The sequence below is a fragment of the Rhinopithecus bieti genome, unplaced genomic scaffold (assembly GCF_001698545.2).
Source record: "Rhinopithecus bieti isolate Rb0 unplaced genomic scaffold, ASM169854v2 scaffold_1422, whole genome shotgun sequence".
NCBI lineage: Eukaryota > Metazoa > Chordata > Mammalia > Primates > Cercopithecidae > Rhinopithecus > Rhinopithecus bieti.
In genome coordinates, this window is record NW_016803659.1 from 207,480 (window position 1) to 212,452 (window position 4,973).

Sequence of the window (4,973 nt, forward strand, 5' to 3'; positions counted from 1 at the left end):
TTATCATGAATTCTTGGAGAATTTTTAGAATGTATTTTCAGATCATCCAGGTTGGTACTGATTTGAGAGGAGAGTCCAGATAGAATGTCAATTCTGGAAAGAAGAGGAGAAATCATGCTGGGATCTTTAAGGATTTCTGATTATTTTTTAGTGCCTTGTACAGAAGACCTCACAATTGTACTTTTAAGGGATAAGAAAAGAAAATGAAGGAAGAATTAGCTAACTGTAAGTCAGCTGACATGCCTTGAAGAAAGTGAACCCCTCAATCTAAAAATTAAAAGATGTGTAAGAGACTCTCTGGGACTCAATGGAAAGTGATTTACACTGAAAAAGAAGCATAATTCTGGACTGAGTGTAGATTGCACGACCACAAAGTGATTCCACCTAAAAATGGGACATGGGAAGATGGCTTATGTGATTTTTTTTTTTTTTTTTTTGAGACGGAGTCTCGCTCTGTCGTCCAGGCTGGAGTGCAGTGGCGCAATGTCCGTTCCAAGCTCTGCACCCCAGGTTCACGCCATTCTCCTGCCTCAGCCTCCCAAGTAGCTGGGACTACAGGCACCCGCCACCACAGCTGTCTAATTTTTTTGTATTTTTAGTAGAGACAGGGTTTCACTGTGTTCGCCAGAATGTATGATTGTTACGAGATATACACTAATAGTGGCTTGACAACATCCACCATGGATTCACCTACAAAATCAGGATACCACAACAGGATTTCACAATTACTTAACAGAGCAGGATAGTAATACCATATTCTCCCTATACATGTGGAAACATAATAAAATCTGAAAGTTCTTTAATATCAAGGGTCCAGATTCTACAAATAATTCCATGAACAATTATGCAAACTGAAAATTCTGTAATATTTTGTAAAAATAAGGAAACTGTCTGAACAAGAACCTGTTTTATTCCTGTCAGAGGCTACATGGCATGTTTAAGATATACCTACAGAAGGAGTTCAATTTAGTTTATAAAAGCCTACTGTTTCATTTCTCGAGATGCCAGATCTCCAAGAGAGCAAAGATTAATAAGATATACTTCTGGCTCTTGGGAAAGTCTCAGTCCAGTGGAGGGACAGATATGTAAACATCTAATGTCAATGCAGAGAGCAGTGGCGGTCTCCGCACAGCACATATACCTGTCTAAAACCAGTCAAAGAAAGAAGGAATCCATATTTCAATGAGCCTCCTTCAATGATGATTCCAGACTTCTTAAATATCTGTCCCCAAGAAATTGCCTTATCCTTAGGTCACTTAATTAGAAATACCTAAGCAGAACACAATCATTTTATTACATGGAGCCTGAAACTGTGCTCTTCACCTCTTCATTGCAGACTATGGTCTATTCCTTATTTCAGCCTTCTGTTGACCCAGGTCTAACTCCTTAAAAACATTCCATGTACAGGCCGGGCGTGGTGGCTCACGCCTGTAATCCCAGCACTTTGGTAGGTCGAGGCGGGTGGATGACCTGAGGTTGGGAGTTCGAGACCAGTCTGACCAATATGGAGAAACCCCGTCTCTACTAAAAATAACAAAATTAGCCAGGAATGGTGGCACTTGCCTGTAATCCCAGCTACTCGGGAGGCCGAGGCAGGAGAATCGCTTGAATCTGGAAGGCAGAGGTTGTGGTGAGCCGAGATCAAGCCATTACACTCCAGCCTGAGCAACAACAACAAAAGTCTGTCTCACAAAAAAAAAAAAAAAAAAAAAAAAAAAAAAAATTCCGGGTAAAATCCCCCGTCTCTTTCACCTTCTGTAGACTGATATAAAATAAAAATAAATAAATAAATAAAATAAACAAATCATAGACACACTGGAGAAAAATAGAATACATTTGTTTTGAATCTAATGAACTTCATGTCATTAGACAAAAGAACAATCTTATCCAAGTTGTAGCAACAAAAGTTGACAGGTAGATAAACCGTTTACTGTTTATCTGAAGGGAACTGCAAAAAGTTGGATTTGCACTGAGTAGTTGCCTTCAGTTTTAAAGCCTGAATTGTCAACTCTTACTTAAAATTACTGGTGAGTGGTCAGAATAGTTAAGGAATTTAAAAGCAATTTTTCTCATTTCCTTTCTTAGTTCCATGAGGAATGGAAAAATACAAATTTAACTGCCTTCAGAATCACCTTATAATTTGAGTTTTTGTGACCACAAGGCATTCTTTGCAATGAACTAAAATGACATGAAGGAGAATAGTTTCTGGTAATTGATGATTTTGTCAGGAATTTTAGGTTGTATTTCTAATTCTGCCACAGGGTCATCAGATTCCATTATGCTGGGCAAGTTACAGTTTGTCAGGCAGTTTTGTGGGGTGGCGTACTAACGTTATTTTAAAATACATTTTTAATATGACAGGCGAACGCCTGTGGACCCAGAATATGTTTTTGTGCCCTGTATTTTATCTTTATAGTTGCTCTCTTTCAGCTTTTCTGATTCTTCTAGCTGACTCTTTGTCCCAGATGCTGCCCATCTGGCTGTTGTGCGCAAAGAATTGAAGAGGTTTGGAAAAATTCCCTGGCAGGGGGCACTTAGCTGCTGTCATCTAGGATGGAAATACAATTACTATGTTAACATAAATATATCCCTTCTAAAATATCAAAATGTTTTCAGGCTTTACCAATTATTTTAGGTATTACAAATGATGGTGGTTCTTCTCTCAAGGGAGTTATCATTTCCTACCTTCTGTAAGAGATAGATACGGTCCATCTTAGGGCTTAAATATTTCAAATAATATGTATAGAGGAAACAGCTTTGGGAGTTTTAGACATAAATCTAAACTACTTAAAAAATAAGCTTGCAACGGAACAGTAGCAGACCCTGCCTTTGTCAAGGACAGGGCTACGCAGCTTCCTTTCCTTAACTGTTCATTAGGCGGCCAAGACCACAACTTTCATGGACTTGTTAATTAGTTGAGGCTTAAATATTTAATTTTAATGATTTACTGCTTTTTTTGCAATAACATTTTACTTTATCATTACTCATATACTACAGCACAATTTCCTCTGAAAAGATCTGTAAAAGTAATTAAAGACAAGTACATATTTTTCATAACTTTACTAAGTGGTGGGAGATCTCATAAGCAGAGGAAATTGATGAATTGGAGAAGCAAAACAGATGGTAGAGCTGCATACATGTGCCAACACACTCCAGCCTGCAGTCTGTTCCAGATTTTGCTAAGGCCAGAAACACAGTGAAAGTAATACCAGGAGCTCCATCCAGCAGAAAAGGCTCATAGTCCCCTTGGGTCCTTAAAAGCAAGCTTCCTGGCTCCAACACAAATAGCCCTATGTGAAGCAGTATTCCACGGAAGTGTTGTGTTTTCTGACCTTCTGGAAGTTTGTATGTTAAAGCATATGGTCCTTTTCAAGGGGAGAAAATAAAAGTCCTCTGTAAATAACCATAAAGGCAAAAAAATGGATATACAGAGACAAAATGGTTCTCTTTTTTCTTATTTGTAGCTATCAATTTTTTCCCTATTTGTAATTAAGAAGTGATTTCCTTTTTAAAAAATTAATAGATAGTGGATGCTCTTTTAATCTTTCAGAGTCACAGATGATTAAAATGAGAGTTCTGGCCGGGTGCGGTGGCTTAAGCCTGTAATCCCAGCACTTTGGGAGGCCGAGACGGGCGGATCACAAGCTCAGGAGATCGAGACCATCCTGGCTAATACGGTGAAACCCCGTCTCTACTAAAGAATACAAAAAAAAACTAGCCGGGCGACGAGGCAGGCGCCTGTAGTCCCAGCTACTTGGGAGGCGGAGGCAGGAGACTGGCGTGAACCTGGGAGGCGGAGCTTGCAGTGAGCTGAGATCCGGCCACCGCACTCCAGCCTGGGCGACAGAGCGAGACTCCGTCTCAAAAAAAATAAATAAATAAAAAATAAAATAAAATGAGAGTTCTGCTCATAGGTTCGTCACGACTTCAGTCAGCTAAGAAAAGCTTTGAAAGAACACTATTAGGACAATAAGAATGATGGTAAAGTGTCTTGAAAAAAAACATGGTAAATCAAGGTAGTTTTCTTTTGGCTTCTGGATGTTCTTTCAGTTGCCAAGATGGTGGCAAATTAATAATTGAACAACAAAGGTATCCCCAGCTGCTAACCAAGGTCGTTTTTTATTAGTGTTCCAATTAGTGTCCTTTGAGTAAAGGACACTTAAGTCATCAACAAAATGAATGTGGAACAAAGGTCAGGTGATAGTGGATTTTAATATGTAAACTGTTGCTGAATATTAGTTGTAACAGCAAATATTTAGAAAGAAATTAAATATTCAACACTATGAGATTGGTAAAATAAAGTATGTTATTTTACAGAGTGCACTATTTTTAGGCAGTCAAGAGAGTTATTTTATGGGAGTAGTAAATAAAATGGATGTCTCTGTCTATTTTGTGCTGCTATAGCAGAATACTTGGGACTGGGTAATGTATAAAGAACATAAATTAATTTTCTTACAGTTCTAGATGCTGAGAAGTCCAAGATCAAGGTACTGGCATCAATGAGAGCCTTCTTGCTGGGTCCTGAAGAGGGGAGGCATACCATGTCCTCGCATGTCAGAAAGTGGAAGAGCAAAAAGAGAGAGAGAAAGAGAGAAAAGAGAGAGAGAGCAAAATCCCTCTGAAAAGAGAGAGAGAGCAAAATCCCTCCATCAAGCCCTTTATAATGGCATTAGTCCATTCATGAGAGCAGAGTGCTCATGTTCTAAACATCTCCCATTAGACCTCACCTTGCAACACTGTTGCATTGGAGATGGATTTTCAACATGAGTTTTGAAGGGGACAAAAGCATTCAAACCACAGCAATTAGAAAATGCATGTGATATATATTAAGTGACAAAAAGCTAAATGAATTTAGTGTAAACTGTTCTACTGTTTGTCTATCTTCCTAAGAACAAACAATTGATTCCAATAATGATTTTAGATAACCACATCTTGAAGTGGATCTTATTTTGAGGCTTGAAACAACAAAGCTG